This window comes from Ctenopharyngodon idella, chromosome 15 (assembly GCF_019924925.1).
Source record: "Ctenopharyngodon idella isolate HZGC_01 chromosome 15, HZGC01, whole genome shotgun sequence".
In the NCBI taxonomy this organism is placed as follows: Eukaryota; Metazoa; Chordata; class Actinopteri; order Cypriniformes; family Xenocyprididae; genus Ctenopharyngodon; species Ctenopharyngodon idella.
This window is the reverse complement of record NC_067234.1, coordinates 3863874-3884133: the sequence shown is the minus strand read 5'-3', so window position 1 is coordinate 3884133 and position 20260 is coordinate 3863874. Positions and strand designations below refer to the sequence as shown.

General features: G+C 48.1%; 1 protein-coding gene across 14 annotated transcripts in view; it reads right to left on the bottom strand.

Moving 5' to 3' along the window:
• LOC127496289 (sialoadhesin-like) overlaps positions 1-20260 on the bottom strand; it is a 256687-nt gene that overhangs the window by 125518 nt on the left and 110909 nt on the right. The gene's annotated exons all lie outside the window — the stretch shown is intronic.

Below are 20260 nucleotides of genomic sequence, written 5' to 3'. Positions count from 1 at the left end.
CTGGGCCAGAATGAGCCAGTCGTCAAGATAATTCAGAACACGGATTCCCATCTGTCTCAGTGGGGAAAGCGCCGCGTTCATGCACTTGGTAAAAGTGCGAGGAGCTAGGGACAGCCCGAAGGGAAGGACTGTATATTGGTAAGCCACCAATCTCAAGAATCGTCTGTGATGAGGGGCTATCTGGATGTGAAAGTAAGCATCTTTCAGGTCCAGCGAGCAGAACCAGTCCCCGGGGCAAATCTGCGCGAGGATCTGCTTCAGCGTTAACATCTTGAACTTCCATCTCATGAGGGAGAGGTTCAAGACTCTGAGATCTAAGATGGGTCTGAGACCGCCATCTTTCTTGGGAACCAGGAAATAACGACTGTAGAACCCCGATACGCTCTCTGAGGGGGAGACTGTTTCTATAGCTCCTTTCTTCAGTAGAGTCATGACTTCGGCTCGGAGGACATGAGCGTCGTCCGTGTTTATTGAAGTCTGAAGCACCCCGCTGAAGCGCGGGGGCCTTTGGGCGAACTGAAGCGAGTAGCCCCGACTTATGGTTCCCAGGACCCAACTTGACACCCCGGGAATGGCTTGCCAGGCCTCGGCCCACGTGACAAGGGGTTGTATGGCATCGGATGACGGACCGCCGGTCGGGGGCCCGTACACCGGAAAGAGTGGAAGAAGAAGTTTGCTCCTTTTTTGAGGAGGTAAAAAATTTATAGTGTTTGCCATGAGAATGGCGTTTTGCATGGTCGCAACATTTGTGGGCCCAGGTAACGCAACACTGAACATATCTCCCACGCCCGGAACTAAACGGGGCAGAGGGGAGACTGAACGAAGGAGCTTTTGGGGTGGTCCGGCCTCGGCGAGACTTAGCCCCATCCTCTTCCTTCCTGGCAGATCAGGAAGACTTAGGAGGCATCGGGTCCAGCGAAATCTTAGGCCGGGGTCCCTGACGTCTCGGGAAGGAGGAACGCTTTGCGGGGCGTGAGCGCTGGCGATGTTCCTAGGGAGGTGCTGCCTGAGAGGTAGAGGGGGCAGTCTTGCTCTGCTGAGCCGGCGCAGGCCTGGGGCGGCTGGAAGCAGAAGCAGAGCTGGAGCGCTTGGGCAGGAAGTGTCGCATTGCTTGGGACGACTTCTGTGCTGCGGTGAAGCGTTCCGTGAAGCCCTCTACCGCTGGCCCGAAGAGACCGGAGGGAGAGACCGGGGCATCCAAGAAGTCCGTCTTGTCCAGGTCCTTCATCTCGGTCAAGTTGAGCCACAAATGGCGCTCGAGCACGACCAGGCTGGCCATGGATCGTCCAATGGCCTGGGCTGTGGCCTTTGTGGCACGCAGGGCTAAGTCAGTGGTGCTGCGGAGGTCACGAAAGGCAGGTGCATCAATACCGGACTTGTCCAGAGAGCGGAGGAGCTTCGCTTGGAACACCTGGAAGATCGCCATGGTGTGCAGCGCTGAGGCAGCCTGGCCTGCGGACGCATAGGCTCTGCCAGCCAGGGCAGAGGTGGTCCTGCAGGGCTTGGATGGAAGGGCCCTCTTCGTCTTCCAGCCCACAGCCGCGGGGGGACAGAGGTAAGCCGCCACTGCTTCATCCAGGGGCGGTAGGTGCTCGTAGCCCTTCTCTTCAGAGCCGTCCACAGTGGTGAGAGCTGAATGGTGCGTAGTGCGTAGGCGGGCAGAATAGGGAGCGTGCCACGACTTCGTCAGCTCGTCGTGCACCTCTGGGAAAAACGGGGTGGAGCGTTGGTGAGGGGCCTGGCGACAACTCGGCAGGAACCACTCCAAGCCTGCTCCGCGATGGCTCTTCTGGCGGGGCCCATTCGAGGTCCAGTTCCTCCACTGCCTTTGAGAGGATGCTGAAAAGCTCGGCGTCCATGCCCGGCTTGCAGTCAATGGGCTCCAGCGAGGGTAGGTGGGCGGGGTCCTCCGAGTCACCGGCCCATCCCTCCGTTTCAGAGACTGCGAGAGACATGGAGTCGTCGAGCGGCTCTTCATCCGATCCGCCAAATGAGACGAAGTCGCTCGCATCTGCAGAGGGACGCAGCTCAGGGCGTGAGAACAGGACGGGGGATTGCTCTCTAGTGGGAGAGGGCGAGGCACGCGGGGGCTGAGCCGGCGTGAGCTCGCACAACTCCGGGCGCTGATCCACTCTGCCCTGCTGTCTCTTCCTAGCTGGCTCGCGGGAGGAAGAAGATGGGAGGGCGCGAGCGGCGGGACCGCTTTCAGTGAAGAAAGTGATCCGCGAGCGCAGAGAGGCTAGACTCATGCTCTCGCAGTGAGAGCATGAGGTCCCGGTGAGCGCGGCCTCTGCGTGGGACTTGCCCAGTCGCGCCGGATGGCGGCAGGAGACGCGCTGAGAGGCGGCCGGAAGCGGGAGCGGGCGGCTCGAGAGCGGCGCTCGGGGCGGCAGTCTGCAAGCGCGTCGGCGCTGTCTTCGTCCGGCGAGCTCAGCTCAGTCCGCTGCGGGAGCCTCTTCGACGGCGGCGAGAGCTTCTTCAGAGCGGCGAAGGCTTCAGCTCGGAGATCAGCAAGGAAATGCGTTGTCGTCGCTGAAGGAGAGAGAACTGAAACCCTATGACGAAATGCCTGCTTATATAGCCGTAAGCCCCGCCTCTTTTGGCGGGCTTCTTCACGCGCTTTGTCGCCATAGGCCGCGCAGCTATGCCGCGCCGTCATTGGTTCAACAACTTTCCATGAGTGAACCAATGACGATGTAGTTACACTGCGTTATTGAAAAAGGCTTCAGTAACGGGGAAAAAGGAGACCTTTCCCCATACGCAGTACGAGTGAAGTATCGAAAGGGAACTAGATTGTCCAGACAACAAGACATTTTAAGTTTTCTTGTCCTCAGCTAGACTGAAAGTTGAATGAACTAATATAATTGTTGATTTAACTCAAAAACGTGTTAAAACAACTGCAAAAGAGTTCCTGTTGAATGAACAAGTATTGTTGTTTTAACTTAAAAACACAAGTTGAAACAACTGCTCTAGATTTTCGGCAGGCTTTATTCCAATTATACTTCAGTTTTTTTAACTAAAGTAAACTAAAATCAATTTATTGTGTATAGTTGATTTGTACAATATATGTACACAGTATTTTATATATATATATATATATATATATATACACACACACACATACACACACACACACACACGAAAACAAAAAAATAAATAAAAAAAATAAAGTATCATTCATATTTTAATGTCTCTGTAACTGTAACAACTCGTCACTCGAAGTGGGATCCATAAGCAGGTTTTATTAGTAATCATGGTCAAACAGGCAGTGGTCAGATACAGGCAGATACAGCAACAGAGGGCAGACAGATTCATATTCGTAAAACAGGCAGGAGATCAGGGCAGGCGGAGAACAATCACAGATCAAAACACAAAGCAAATAGTCCAGAGGGAAGGCAGCAGAGAATCGTAAATGGGGAACCAACAGGGTCACAACAGGAAGACAAAACAATAAGGAACGCTCAGAAATGCAAACCGTAGTAATACAAGACCTCGCAAAGAGGACTCCCCCTCCTCGCAGGGACCAACAGCGGGCTTGAGCAGAGATACATGGAAAGTGGGAGAGATGCGATAATGATTAGGCAGGGCAAGGCAGAATGAAACAGGTGTAATTCGACAAATTATTTGAAATGGATCCACGTACCTTGGGCTGAGTTTTTTGCAGGGAAGTCGGAGACGTAAGTCTCTGGTAGATAGCCACACCCATTGACCAGGACTGTACTCAGGACTGGGACGACAATGACGATCAGCCTGTTCCCTTTGTCAGCGAATGGCATGCTGGAGGTGAGTGTGGGCCCTGTTCCAAGTTGCTTCACTTCTGTGTAACCAGTCGTTGACTGCAGGAACATTAGTGGGTTTTCCTGACCACGGGAATAGAGGAGGTTGAAATCCCAGAATGCATTGGAAGGGAGTCAATCCCGTAGCGGCCTTTTGTATGGAATTTTGGGCATACTCTGCCCATATCAGATAACGATCCCAGTCGTTTTGATGCTGATTACAGTATGAGCGGAGGAAACGGATAAGTTCTTGGTTCAATCTTTCAGTTTGACCATTGGATTGGGGGTGGTATCCGGATGTCAGGCTTACATTGACATTGAGTGACCTGAAGAATGCAGACCAGATTCTTGACGTGAACTGGGGTCCTCTGTCGGAGACTATGTTCTCAGGCAAGCCGTAGAATCTAAACACCTAATTGCACAGGTGTTCGGCTGTTTGCATGGCGGTGGGAAGTTTGGGTAGCGGTATAAGGCGGCACGCCTTGGAGAATCTGTCAATGACAGTGAGAATGGTTGTGTGACCGTTGGAGACTGGCAGATCCGTAACAAAGTTAATAGCAATGTGTGACCAGGGACGTTGTGGAAGGGGTAGGGGTTGAAGCAGGCTGGCGGGTAGTTGTTGTAATGTTTTTTGAATGTTGCAGGTTTGACATTGATGTACAAATGTGGTAGTATCTTTGCACAGAGTTGACCACCAGAATCGGTTCTGTAGGAGATGGATGGTAGCAGTGATACCAGAATGACCTGAGGAGGGCAGACAATGGACCTGTTCTAGTACCCGCCTTCGGAGGACTTCCGGAACAAAGACTTTGTCAGGAGGACATTCAACTGGAATTTCAGTCTGAGCATTGGTTTGTTCAGTTTCTGTCATGATACGGTGTTGGACCACTCGAGACAGTTGATTCCTTTCTTGACCATTGACGTTAGAGGGATGGCAACTGAGCTGAAGTTTCTAATGAAACGTCTGTAAAAATTGGCGAACCCTAGAAAGTGTTGTAGTTCCTTCAAAGTAGTGGGTTGTGGCCAATTGAGAACTGCAGTGACCTTATGTTCATCCATCGTGACTCCCTCTGGACTGATGACGTATCCCAAGAATGCGGTGGAAGTTCTGTGGAATTCACATTTCTCCGCCTTGGCATACAGTTGATGCTGAATTAATCGCCTGAGCACTGCTCTGACATGACAGACATGTTCTTCAAGGGTGTCGGAATAAATTAGGATATCATCAATGTACACGATGACCGTCTTGTTAAGTATGTTTCTGAACACATTGTTGATGAAGGACTGGAAAACAAACGGACTGTTGACCAGCCTGAACGGCATAATCAAGTATTCATAGTGTTCAGTAGTTGTGGAAAAAGCTGTCTTCCATTCATCCCCCTCTCGGATCCGAATCTGATTGTATGCGCTACGTAGATCCAGCTTGGTGTAGTATTTGGCTGTGCGGAGTTGTTCCAGTGCTGCAGGAACCAGAGGTAATGGATACCGGAATTTGATAGTCATTTCATTTAGACCACGATAATCAATGCAGGGTCGAAGACCTCCATCCTTCTTGCGAACGAAGGAAAAACCTGCTGACGCAGGAGATGTTGATGGTCGTATAAACCCCTTTGCCAGTTCCTCCTCGATGTACTTCGTCATGGCTTCGGACTCAGGCTGGGAGAGGGAAAATATACAGTTTGGATGCATGGACTTTACTGAAGGCCACTGACAAGTCAATATATTCCTTGGGAAGATTGAAATTAGTTGCTCTTTGACATTAATGTTTCGAACAGGCAGAGGTGAGATGTGTGAGAGACACCCGGGGTAACATGCCTCGTTCCACTGTGTGATCTGACTCTCCTTCCATGAGACGTGGGGATCATGTCTATGAAGCCAGGGTAATCCAAGGATGACAAGTGTGTTGGATGTGGGAAGGATATAAAATTGAATCTTCTCTGTGTGAAAGAGACCTGTCTGCATCAAGAGTTCTTTTGTGATGAATGATACGTGTCCAGTACCCAGTGGACGTCCATCTATCACCTCCACTGTTAGAGAATAGGAGCACTGAATTAGAGCAATGCGATTATGTAGGGCAAAGTCACTAGACATGAAATTTCCAGCAGCTCCTGAGTCCAACAGAGCCGTGGTAGAGATTTGATGGCCATTGGCAGTAATAGAGATGGGTACAGTAACACACAGTTCGGGGTTTAGAGCATTAACAGTAAAACTCACCAGTTTCTGGCTCTCAGGATGAGGTTGTGAAGGGCAGGAGTTTCTTAGATGACCAGACTGACCACAGTACAAACATAAACACTGAGAAAGTTGACGATCTCTTTCTTCAGCTGATAGTTCATTTGCATGGGCTCAGCTTCCTCTGCGACAGTGGGTGTCAGGGACTCGACCAGTGTTACGGGTGCTTGGTTTTCTGGATCTGATGAGGTTATCAATCTGAATTGTGAGTTCAATAAATTGGTTTAAGTCTCTCCCCTCATCGCGACAGGCCAGTTCTGATTGCAGCTCGTGAGACAGTCCCTTTCTGAACGGTACTTTAAGAGTGTCACTCACCCACGTAGTCTGTGCAGTGAGAGTGCGAAAGATGAGAGCATATTCAACCGTGGTCCTTTTCCCCTGAGAGAGCTCCAGTAAGCGCTCGCCTGCACTCTTGCCCTCGTTGGGATGATCAAATACCTCACAGAATCGCTGCATAAACGTCTCAAATGACGGGAAGACTGAACCGTCATCTCTCCAAACTGCCGTAATCCACTCTAATGTTTTGCCGGTGAGTAATGAGCAAACAAATGCGATCTTCCCGGCCTCGGTCAAATACAGTGTGGGTTATTGCCCAACAAACAGCGAGCACTGAAGTAGAAAACCCTTACATTTCGCTAGTTCTCCATCGAACTTCTCGGGAAATGCCAGGCAAGGATTCACTTGAGATGGCGTCTCTGACGCGTGTGTAATGGCGGCTTCGGCAAGTGTAGTTGCTGTCATAGGAGTGGTAACGTGGAGATTTTGGAGTGCTTTCACCAACTCCTCTGTGATGGAAGTAAGACGATTAAGCTGGTGCTGGTGTGCGGCGAGCTGGCTGGCTTGGGCAGACATGGTAGCACACAGGTGGGAGAAAGCCGCTGGATCAGGTATGGGCGAGGTCTTCTGTAACGACTCGTCACTCAAAGTGGGATCCATAAGTAGGCTTTATTAGTAATCGTGGTCAAACAGGCAATGGTCAGATACCAGCAGATACAGCAACAGAGGGCAGACAGATTCGTAGTCGTGAAACAGGCAGGAGATCAGGGCAGGCGGAGAACAATCACATATCAAAACACAAAGCAAATAGTCCAGAGGGTAGGCAGCAGAGAATCGTAAATAGGGAATCAACAGGAAGGCAAAACAATAAAGAATGCTCAGAAATGCAAACCGTAGTAATACAAGACCTCGCAAAGAGGACTGGTGCAGCGACAGTTTACATAGCCCAGTCAACGAGCTGCAGCTGGGCAGCGTAATCAGTACCAGGTATGGGGCTGATGGGAAATGTAGTGTATGAGAGTGAGTGTCAATATTCGGGTGAAGGCGCCCTCTGATGGCCAGAGGATGGAATCACGGAGTTCTGGAATCGCTTGAAGTGTCCTAAAATATGTCAGTGCCATTGTTTTGTCTCATGATGCACACCAGTAATGTATTTTTCTAAGGCATTTTTCTAAGTGCTACTTAAATATCCTAATTTAATGTTGTTACAGATGGTTCATACAGAGCCCCACACATGACATGCAAGAAAAAAAATTAAATTGTGCGCACGGTTTACTAATTCGTTCCCCCGATTTACTAAAACGTGCACACGATTTACTATTTCGTTCCCTCGATTTACTAAATCGTGCGCACGATTTAGCCTACTATTTTTTCCCTGCATGTCATGTCTGGGTCTCCGTAGGTTCATGCTAGCATAGCTAAAAAAATTAAAAGGATGAAAAGAGCTCTTGTTAACATTGTTAGGACACATAACAGACATGGGTAAGCCACATTTTCTTATTTAAGATTCTTGATTATTTTCTTGACTTTTTTGCTAATATTTGTAATTGCCTAGTAATAATGGCCTCTTTCTAGTAGGGCTGCCCTTGACTAAAGGTTTTCTAGTCACCTAGTAGTTTTCATTTCAGTGATTAGTCAACTAATCGTACGTTAATAAACTATATAAATCATAATAATGAGCTTTTAATTGCCAATATATTATACATAGCCTAATCAGCGCTCAAGTGCACGTATAAAGCCGCGGTCACATTAAACTCTTCAGACACTGCAACGTCGTGATGTGACATCATGCTCTGGGGTGTCTAAACATGAATTCAACATAACAAATAGCAATACATTCAGAATGTAAAAATATACAATCCATTTATCACTATAAAAACTGCATCATATTCAATTGTATACAAACTGGTTGTTAATTTTTTACTTGTCTATTATAGTAGTGACAGCTGACAGAATTCTCGGTATAGTTTACACCATTAGTTGAGAGATTATGTTTCCTTGAGAAAAAATATAATGTACTGTATATAATATATATCCAAATGAATCTAATTGAATCTAGATTAGAATCGAATGGGAACCTTATGAATTGATATCAAATCAAATTGTGAAACGAGTCAAATACACAGCCCTAATTAAAACACAGTACAGTCATTGTACCATGTAAGCACTGCAACATGTTGTCAATAAACCTAATGAAATTTTATTTTTAGGATCATATTGCTCCTTGACAAGAAACTGAACTGGTGTATGGACTGGACGAAACTACATCTCGCTTTAATGCATGGTCTCTCTTGCAGATCGCCATCAGATACAGGTAAATCCTTAAATGATTAAATGTCAGTTTGAATTGATACTAGTAAAATGAATAACTATTAATATGCCAGTGGTTTTACATGTTGCTGTTTTTGTTGCTTTTTGCATTTGAATACTGCAACATACTGGTTCAGTGAACTTCAGTGTAAGGGATTTTTTTTTTATTTCTTTTTTTTTCTTTGAGAGCGAATCTTCTGGACCTTCCTTACTACATGAAGGAGAAGCTGGAAGACTTCTTAAAACTTTCTAAGGTAAAACTTTTTTTCTTTAATTCTATTAAACCTGGAATGTTTTTGTATCCTGGGACATGCAGAATCTATTTGCACTGTTTATTTGCATGCAATTCAGACACTATCTGGTGTATTCAGCATTGCATTTGTATTAAATGCCAACAAATGAGAAGCTTTAAGCACTCTCTGCAGTTTTCAACCAAAATAAAAGCTTGATGGTTGAACGTTTGAATATAATGAAATTCAGATACTGTTCAAAAGTTGTGGTATGGTAAGATTTTTTTTAATGTTTTCAAAAGTACTCTTCTTACCAAGGTTGCATTTTTTTGATCCAAAATGCATTAAAAAAAAAAAAAAAAGTAACATTGTGAAATATTTGTACCATTTAAAATAGCTCTTTAATGTGGTGGCACAGAATGATGTGGCACCTCATTCTAAGTGAGAGAGCAGTGCAAAGCACTCTCGTACCGATCATCTTTTCCAATTTACTAGTAAATACAGAATGAAATAAACATGAATGAACATCAGACAGTATGTTGAAAGATACAGTACAATGTATGAAATCTGTATAATGTCTCATGTAATCACAGTGTAATTACGTAAAATCAGTGTTTCAACCACGCAGGCGTTAAAGGTGCAATAGGAGATTCTCTTCAGAAACATTTTTTGTTATGAGCAAACTACAACATCCACACCTTTGGTGCATGGATTCTTAAGGCCATCTTGTTTTCTCCTTCAATGAAAATACCTTCAGAGTCCTTCAGAGTATTGTGCATGCCGTCTTTAGCACAAAAGATAGTTTTGTGTTGTTCCTTCGCTTGATATTCTGACAATGTTTACATTGTAGTTCTGAAATACAGTTTATTTTGTGCTCAATGCTGCTAGTTTTTCATCAGCTGCCACGTTAGAAATGTCCAGCATATCCATTTGCTGCATCTAATTCATTTTTAAAAAGTTGTTTACATTCCTTATTGTAATACTGTTACTCACTGTAGGCTACTGTAAAATTTTCTCACTGGTGAATGACACATAATGTAATCCAATAACTTTGTCTCTGGTCATCTCGCATCTGGTCTGTGCGCGTTCATGTGTTTTGTAGGTGTGGCTTTGGACGGCGATTTGCAGGGAGGGTGAAATGTACACTTTCAATGCTAGCAGGCTAAAGTTAGCATTTTCCCAGAACACCTGCACCTTTAATAAACATCAATAAATAGCTTTTAAACAATGTCATATGTCACATTTACCTCAGAAAAGATATTCTATGTCCAAAAATTCATTAGTTAGCAAGAAAAAATAACTCTAGAGAAGAACATTTTGCTCAGTTTATTATTACAGAAATCAAAAGTTTGAAATTATTCATAACTCCTAGACCATTTGTCGTAGACTCAAGTATTTTATATCATTGGAATCCATGGCTCAAGACAGATAAAACATATATCCGATTTAATTTCCGCCATTTTGAATTTTGTACAAAACCTACTTTTGCAAACTAGTCCTAGGTTTTTTGCCTGATCTGAACCAAACAAGTGCAGAAAGATTCTCTGGAGTCTGAATATATATAATTATCACAACAAAAAAAAAAAGTTGAAATTTCGATTCACAGACGCTAAGGGGCACAAAAACGTTTGAAGTGGGCAGAGACACTTTTACTAAAATGGCTATAATTTGAGAATGAAATGAGATATTTTAACCAAAGCCAGGGCTTAATCTTTGGTCACGTGAAAAATTGCGGCGATTGGACACTTGGTGGTGCTATAACAGGAAGAAAAAAAAAATGCCCAACTGTTAGTCCAATTGACTTTGTCAAAGGTGCCACGATCGTCTATGAGGACATTGGCATATCTCAAAAAACATGGCCGCCATCAGCCAATGAAGTTTGTGCACCTATTAGACAAGGTTAACAGAGGCCGAACAGAACGAAACTCAGTGGGCATGAAAAATGCAACTACAATTGCCTGTGACAGAATGTTACAGTGATCTTTTGTAACTTGTAGTGAGGTGTTACTCTGTGTTAAATCCTGTAGTAGGACAGTCATTAACAAAAAGCCACATTTGTGAGGCGGTGTCCGGGTTTTAAACTGGATAAATTAATAAAGTAGAGTAGTGACACGTAACCTGCCAAGTATCTTCATTCACCAGCTTGCAACACAGACCGCCTTGGTAAAACACACATATGTGGGAGATGCGGAATGGATAAAAATAACTCAAAAAATAAAAGAGTAAATCTATAGTAAATGATCAATTACTCTCTACAGTTCTTGTGTAAGTGAACTACACTAAGCATTTGTCAGTACAACATACTATTCCTATTACGCTTAGTTTTTTTTTAAGGCAATTGGTTTGCATTACAAACACACATATGTGGGAGATGCGGAATGGATAAAAATAACTCAAAAAATAAAAGGTAAATCTATAGTAAATGATCAAGTACTCTCTAAGTGAACTACACTAAGCATTTGTCAGTACAACATACTATTCCTATTCAAGGAATAAGCCCATTAATGGCATGTTTGAGTCATGCTCTTAACAAATTATGTTTTATTTCCTCTTTCCATATTGTAAATAATAAATGTGTATCATTTAGATTAGCTTGTTACACAATGGAGCCTAACTTTTTGTAATAATTATTTGACGTAGCCTACTTTTACACTCAGAATAATTCCTTGGCATCCTCACGCACTAAACTGCATTTTTTTAATTGTTTGCTTGCTGGAGGTATCAACGACCTCAACCTCCAGTGCTTTGCCCTCAACCTCGACTGCTCTCCCGATGCAAACCACTGCCAGCAGTAGTCCTAGCAGCATCGTCAACAGGTGCGTGACAGACGTCAGACAGCAGACGCTATGCCCCATCACCACCGCTTATCGTGTTGATCTTACTCGTTGCTCGAAGTGGCCGGTACGCACCGGCACTTCTCTATTTTAATCTGTAGCGTACCCACGCTTTGTCTTGCGTACCGCCATTTCTTACATGTTGCCGGTACTCTAACCACCACACCGAAACATAGAATCAGGCTGTTAATTAATTGTATAAATCGCGCGTTCGGAGCTTTCACAAGCATGAGTGGCGCGCCGCGCACGAATCACCGCATGCGCGTTCACCAGCGCGCTCCAAAAGTGTGATAAGATTTGCGCGAGCCGTTCCTATGATAAAATGTGGAACCCATTTGAATTCTATTGAGAATGTAGTAAAACGCTATGGAGAAAGTCAAACATGATCGAAAAACAGCCACTAAAAAGACTGATGAAAAGAGGGGAAAACGTCTCGGTTACAAAGGTAACCCTCGTTCCCTGAAGGAGGGAACGGAGACGTACGTCGGACAGACCGACGAATAGGAATCTCGCTAGAGAGGCCAATCTACTTCGAGTGTAACTACAACGAGCCAATGCACATTGGCATGCAATCATATGCATCAGCTGCTCGCCTCGCAGCGCGGGTATATAACGAGCAGCAGGTGCGTTGCATCTTCAGGTTTTCGCTGAGGAGCCGAACCGGATAGGCGGCAGCATCAGCGGGGTACAGCGACTGTGGCGACGGGACGTACGTCTCCGTTCCCTCCTTCAGGGAACGAGGGTTACCTTTGTAACCGAGACGTTCCCATTCAGTCGGTCATGTTCGACGTACGTCGGACAGACTGACGAATAGGAATCCCTACCAAAGCGCCACAGGGGCTGCCCCCTTCCAGCGCTCTGTTGTAAGCCACCTGAACCCCCTTGCCTACGGACGGTGGGACAGGGCTAACACAGAGAGTGTCGATCACTGCTGTTCCCCAAAACCCATTCAGTGAGACTGTGGATAACGCTGGGAAAGCGTACCCTTCCGCTGGGAAGGGAACGCTGCGGAAGCCACATCCTTCCCCGAAGGAGTTATGTGGAGAAGTACATATGGACTAACCCGTAGGCTGTACTACATATGGAAGAACTGGGGTGACTCCAACTCGATGAGAGGTGGGTTCTCCCAGAGGGAAAGACACGGGCTTCGTTTAGGAGCAACCGTGGAACTAGACATATGGGATCCCAGTAGGGTCACACATATGGTACCCAGCCTAAACCCGGTTCTCAAGGATACAACGGAGTATAGGCCTAGCGCCAGACGCTCCGCCACGTCGGCTGCCGAAGGGAGATCGGAGGACTCAACAGGGTCTGCCTTGTAGGGACTCTCTGGAGAAAAAAAGCGCATGTAAGCGCAGAAAGCCGACACTAAGCCGGGGCCTCTCCGTGCCTCTGACCTGAGGTGAGAACACGGGAGGAGACCGGCTCGACACGAAGGCTATAGAATCTAGCGAACATGTTAGGTGTCGCCCAGCCCGCAGCTCTACAGATGTCTGTTAGCGAGGCGCCACGAGCCAGCGCCCAGGAAGATGCGACGCCTCTCGTGGAGTGCGCATGCAGCCTGAGCGGGCAGGGCACGCCCTGAGCTTGGTAAGCCCGGGCGATGGCATCCACTATCCAGTGGGCCATCCTCTGCTTGGAGACAGCCTTTCCCTTCTGCTGGCCTCCGTAACAGACAAAGAGCTGGTCTGAGGTCCTGAAGCTTTGAGTTCTGTCTATGTACAGTCGCAAAGCGCGAACTGGACAGAGCAAATCCAGGGCTGGGTCTGCCTCCTCCGAGGGCAGCGCTTGCAGGCTCACTACCTGGTCCCTGAAGGGAGTGGTAGGAACCTTGGGCACATAGCCAGGCCGGGGTCTCAGTACCACATGGCCGTCACCCGGCCCGAACTCCAGGCACGATTCATCGACCGAAAAAGACTGCAGGTCCCCTACCCTCTTGATGGAGGCCAATGCAACCAGCAGCAAAGTCTTCATAGACAGAATCTTTAAGTCTGCTGATTGCAAGGGCTCAAAGGGAGCAATCTGAAGTGCTCTCAGCACCAGAGCAAGGTCCCAAGAGGGTATGGAGGGGGGACGAGGAGGATTTAACCGCCTCGCCCCCCTAAGGAACCTGACGACCAGGTCGTGCTGACCAACAGATTTGCCATCTATGTGGTCATGATATGCGGAGATAGCAGCAGTATGGACTTTGAGGGTGGAGGGGGACAGCCTACACTCCAACCCCTGCTGCAAGAAGGAAAGCACGACACCGATCGAGCATCTTCGGGGGTCCTCTCGACGAGAAGAACACCACTCGACGAACAGGTTCCACTTCAAGGCGTAAGCCCGTCTCGTAGACGGAGCACGCGCCGAAGCGATGGTGTTAAGTACCTCGGGGGGTAAGTCACCTAGAACCTCCGTGTCCCGTCCAGGGACCAGACATGGAGTTTCCAGAGGTCTGGACGCGGGTGCCAGAGAGTGCCCCGTCTCTGAGAAAGAAGGTCCTTCCTCAGAGGAATGGGCCAGGGAGGGGCTGTCGCGAGGAGTGAGAGTTCCGGGAACCAGGTCCGGTTGGGCCAATAGGGCGCAACTAGCAGGACCTGCTCCTCGTCCTCCCTGACTTTGCACAGGGTCTGTGCAAGTAGGCTCACTGGGGGAAACGCATATTTGCGAAGGCCCCGGGGCCAGCTGTGCGCCAGTGCGTCTGTTCCGAGTGTTCCCCCGGACAGGGAGTAAAACAACCAGCAATGGGAGGTTTCTGGTGAGGCAAACAGGTCTACCTGAGCCTCTCCGAACTCTCTCCAAATCAGCTGGACCACCTGGGGGTGGAGTTGCCACTCTCCTGGCAGCGCAGCTCGTGAAAGCTCGTCGGCCACACGGTTGAGCACACCGGGAATATGAATGGCACGAAGTGACCTCAGATGCTTCTGACTCCAGAGGAGGAGATGGCGGGCGAGTTGCGACATGCGACGGGAGCGTAGACCACCTTGACGGTTGATGTACGCAACGGTCGCAGTGTTGTCCGTCCGGACCAGTACATGCTTGCCCCGTAGCGGCCCTTTGAGGCGGCTCAGAGCAAGGCGTACCGCTAGCAACTCGAGGCAGTTGATGTGCCAATGCAGATGGGGGCCCGTCCACACCCCTGACACTGCATGCCCGTTGTACGTGGCACCCCAGCCCGTGGCAGAGGCATCCGTGAATACCACAGCATGCCGGGACACCTGCTCTAGGGGTACTCCAGCCCGAAGAAACAAGGGGTCCGACCACGGGCTGAAGGTTTGGCGGCACTCCTGAGTGATTGCCACCCGGAACGTGCCGCGTTGCCACGCCCATCTTGGGACCCGGCCGTGTAGCCAGTGTTGAAGCGGTCTCATATGAAGCAGACCGAGCGGGGTTACTGTCGCTGCGGCTGCCATATGCCCCAGGAGCCTCTGAAAAAATTTCAGTGGAACCGCTGTCCTGCCGTTGAACGTATTCAGGCAGTTCAACACCGACTGAGCACGTTCCTCTGTGAGGCGTGCTATCTGTTCAACCGAATCCAACTCCATACCGAGAAAAGAGATCCTCTGCACCGGGGCGAGTTTGCTCTTTTCCCAGTTGACCTGAAGACCCAACTGGCTGAGGTGTCTGAGCACCAAATCCCTGTGTTCGCACAACTGATCCCGGGACTGTGCCAGAATGAGCCAGTCGTCGAGATAGTTGAGAATGCGAACACCCTGTTCTCTCATGGGAACAAGGGCTCCCTCCACGAGCTTCGTGAAGACGCGGGGAGACAGGGCCAGCCCGAAGGGTAGGACTCTGTACTGATATGCTCGACCTTCGAACGCGAAGCGCAGGAATGGCCTGTGACGCGGAAGAATCAAAACATGAAAGTACGCGTCCTTCAGGTCGATCGCTGCAAACCAATCCTGGGGACGGATGCACTCTAAAATGCGTTTCTGCGTGAGCATTTTGAACGGTAGCTTGTGAAGGCTCCGATTCAAAACTCGCAGATCCAGGATCGGTCGTAACCCACCGCTTTTCTTGGGTACAATGAAGTAGGGACTGTAGAACCCTGACCTCATATCGGCTGGAGGGACCGGCTCTATCGCGTCCTTCGCCAGTAGGACCGCGACCTCCGCACGCAAGACATGGGCATCTACATCTTTCACTGTAGTAAAGAGGACGCCCCTGAACTTGGGGGGACGCCGGGCGAACTGAATCGCATAGCCGAGCCTGACGGTCCGAATAAGCCAGCGAGACGGCCTGGGGAGCGCTAGCCAGGCACTCAGAGACCGAACAAGCGGGACCAAAGGGACCGCAGGCGTACCCGCAGTGGGGCAGCGAGGTGGAAGCCAGGGACGCGGCCCGGGGGGCTCTCTTTGCGAGGCGGCCCGAAGCGGCGTCACAGTGTGATGTGCAACACTTACCTGGTTCCACGGGAGGACAGAGGGAGCGGTCAAGGCTTTGGTTACCCGCCGCTCGCTGCTGTCCGCTGGCGACAGAAGAGGGGGATGAGAGAGGTGAGGTTCTTGCCCTCCCACTGCTCTCCGAGCCCTCTTCGGACCCGGAGATGAAGGAAACTGCTCTTTTATTGAGAATTTGGGTACCGCTGGCTGTTGGGCCAGCGGCGGAACACAAACAAAAGGAAACAAAGGATTCTCCACCCGGCCCTCCTCCGGGGGAAGGAGTGGTGCGGTTACCATCTCCTGAAGAGCAGTCCCCTCCATCTCCGGGTCGCCCGTCCTAGGGCCTCTTGGACTTGGCCTTGCCGCCCTTCTTCTTGGGGGCGGGCAGGACGGGCTGGGCACCCTGACCACGACCGGCTCCACGGCGCCGCTTGGATGACGGCTGCTGCTGGGGCACGGGCGGTGGAGGTGCAGCAGCTGACCGCCTCGGCAGGATGTGACTGATCGCCTCAGACTGCTTCTGTACAGCCGAGAACTGCTGGGCAAAGTTCTCGACCGCGTCGCCGAAGAGGCCGGTCTGGGACACGGGGGAATTAAGAAACCTGACTTTGTCGGTATCCCTCATGTCCGCAAGACACAGCCAGAGATGGCGCTCCTGGACCACTAGCGTGGACATCGCACGACCCACAGACCGCGCCGTGACCTTCGTCGCACGAAGCGCAAGGTCCGTCGCGGCCCGAAGCTCCTGAAGAACTTGTGGGTCATGACCACCCTCGTGCAGGTCCTTCAGTGCCTTGGCCTGATGGACCTGCAGCAACGCCATAGCGTGCAAGGCAGAGGCGGCTTCCCCACAGGCCTGATAAGCCTTGCCGGTAAGGTCCGACGAGTACTTACAGGCCCGGGAAGGGAGAGACGGCTCCCCCCGCCAGGTGGAGTTAGGGCACAGTTGCATAGCAACGGCCCGTTCCACAGGGGGTATGCGCGTATAACCCTTAGCCGCCCCGCCATCAAGGGTGGTGAGGGAGGAGGACCCACCGACACGGTTTCGGGCAGTAAAAGGTGCCGTCCATGTGCCAGTGAGTTCTTCATGCACCTCCGGGAAGAAAGGAACTGGGGTGGGGGGCTGAGAACCAGCCCTGGCCACCCCGAGAAACCAATCGTCCAGCCTCGAGGGTTCGGGACACGGTGGAGGATTCCACACGAGCCCAACCCTGTTGGCGGCCCGGGCAAGCATAGCCATCATTTCCGGGTCCGAATCGGGCACAGTTGTCACTCCCGAAGGAGGCAGCTGCGCCGAATCATCATCCCCCGAAGTATCAGGCTCACCCTCCGATGCAGCGATCGACATCCTATCATCTTGGGGAGCTCCGAAGGATACGGATGGTACGCACCTCTGGGGTGGTCCACCGCGCTCCCCCGGCAGCTCTACTGGCTGCGGAGTGCAGGAGGGATGAGGGTTCCTAGGGGGTTGGTTCCCCGAAGGAAGCGCGCTCACCGTGATCCTCAGATCACCAGCACCGCTGCCCGCAGCAACCCTCTGAGGAGGATTGGAACGAGGCAACGGCACCGGGACTCCGCCCCTTTGCAGGAACTGGAGTCTAGATCGCAACTCCGAGATGGTCATCTTCCCACAATGGGTGCATGACTCATCCACAAACGCCGCTTCAGCGTGACTTAAGCCCAGGCACGCGATACAGCGTTGGTGACCATCCCGCGGTGATAGATAACGACCGCATCCAGAAACACACAAGTAGAACGACATCTTTAAAAAGACGCGAATCTACTTGTGTAAGCTCTTTTAGGGACTCGCTCTTTACGTGCCGAAGCACGCAGGGGAAAAAGCCGCAGCAACACAGACAGGGAAGTAGTGCAGCCTGTCGTGTGCACTCCCTCCTCACAACCGTCTCACCAGCTGTCAGAACAGCTTTTTAGCGCTCTAAGCGCACCGCTCTACCAGCCGTGAGAACGGCTCTGAATTTGCTCCTCGGCAACACAAAGGAAGGAGACCGGCCCGCTGCAGTGCTGTCCGCCTGCACAACAGAGAAGTCCCGCAACGGCTCGTTTTTTCAGTCTTGATACACTCCGTAGTAACCATGAGGTTCGGCTCTGAAGCGAAAAGTTGAAGATGCAACGCACCTGCTGCTCGTTATATACCCGCGCTGCGAGGCGAGCAGCTGATGCATATGATTGCATGCCAATGTGCATTGGCTCGTTGTAGTTACACTCGAAGTAGATTGGCCTCTCTAGCGAGATTCCTATTCGTCGGTCTGTCCGACGTACGTTGAACGTGACCGACTGAATGGGAACATGATGATGATCCTGCAAGCTTTTTAAACTTTTCATGACCACTTTTCCTAGAATTTATCACGTTCTGTTGTATTTATTGTGGTACATTTTAACTAACTTGTTGAAGAATTTATAATATATAATCTATTAAGGGAATAGATTTTAAAAAAGAGAGAAAAAAGTTAATATTGCCCTAAGCATGCAATGAGGAGCCATCAGTGGTCTAGCTTTAATTACATCCTTATTGTAACAAATGCTATGTTAAACAATTACAAGAACTACTTTTTCATAAGGCCAAGTACAAGTTAGAATCATGGATCTTCTTGAATTATTGATTAAACATTAGTTTTCTTTAACCAGAGGACAAATGTATTTAAAATGTGTGTGACCTGTTCAATTCAGTATGCACCACATATGCAACTTCCTAGAAAATGTATCTTTAATTTGGCCAAAAATCAAACAGGTAATTTTCTCCAAGCAGAGATTCTGTTGAATGAACATGTTTGTGCCACACACAGTTGATAAATGTTGTTCATTGACCTTTCATGTGTCTGCTTGATAATTAAGAAAATATTGTTTGGAGGAAACATGAAATAGGCCTGTTTAATGCTAGCATATTATATAATTATATAATATTTTATATTTAAATACATCTGAAAAGTCATTGAAAGTAAAAAAAAAAAAAAAAAAAATCTTCCCATATAGAGTCCCCCCAGTGAATCTCAGCCATTTCCAGCCCTGGTTATTTGTCAATTGTTATATTCAGCATTTCAAAGGGGGATTTACGTTGTAGCCTAAAGTGGAGGTAAGTGTGTAGGGAAGTGTGTATAGGGAAGTGTGATTGCAGAGAACCGATTGGTGTATGTAACATAGTTAACGAGATATTCTGCACTTTATTAATAAGGCACTTTATTCTACTAAGGGCCAAATGAGTAGACATGCCAATGACTGGTCAACATAGGCCCAATGTTACAGGCAGTGAAATCTGTCACATACTTATATAATTGCAGTGTAAAGTTGCACTTTATTATTATCTGGTTGCTTCCTCTTTTTATTTTTCAAGGCCCAAATTGAACCACTTGGAAATTTGGTTCAAATTTTGATGCGTAGCTGTTCATTCAAATGTCCAACATTGTTATGCAATTGTTACTTTTTGACATTGATTAAAAACTATGGACAAAGGCCCATTGTGACATCTTGATTAATCCCTCTGCTTTACTTAAATGTATCAGCTTAATTTATTTTAATAACACCTGTGCTTACTTCACGGCCACCTCTGTTTTAGATTGCTCACACATCAGACTTACTGACTAATGATCTATGAAGAAGATGTCTCCTTCCTCTTCTGTCTTTATTTCTATTATATCTGTGGGCAGTTTTTGAGTCCAGTGTTGATATTAAGTTATAATGACCTCGTTACATTGTGATGCAATATGTTATTCCATTTGGAAAGATATTTCATTTACGCCACTACAGTTGCAGCTTGAAGTCACGCTGGTATTAAAAAATATTTTGAAGGTATTAAAAAAGGTAGTAAAAGGTATTAAATTCCACTTAAGAAGTTCTGTATATACCCTGTCTCTGGACTATCTAGGTCAATATTTATCAAAAAAAAAAAAAAAATAGATTTTTTTTTTTTTTTCCAAAAAAAGTAAGAACTTATAAGTTATAACAGGGTCATTTCAATATGTGGCCTTGACCAAGTGTCCCAAAAAAAACTATAACTCCTCAAGGAACGCTCAGATCTTCTCAAAAATAAGCACATGTGACATATGACTCTTAACAAGCATGCAAAATGTCATGGAGATCAGGCAATAGGTGCCTTTATAACAGTTAAAAAGGAGAACAATGGCAATGTTCCTACAAGTATAATGGTATATTCCTTGAAATTGCCACTCTAACCACCAGATGGCAACAAAGGACCACTCAATGTACTCACTAATATAATT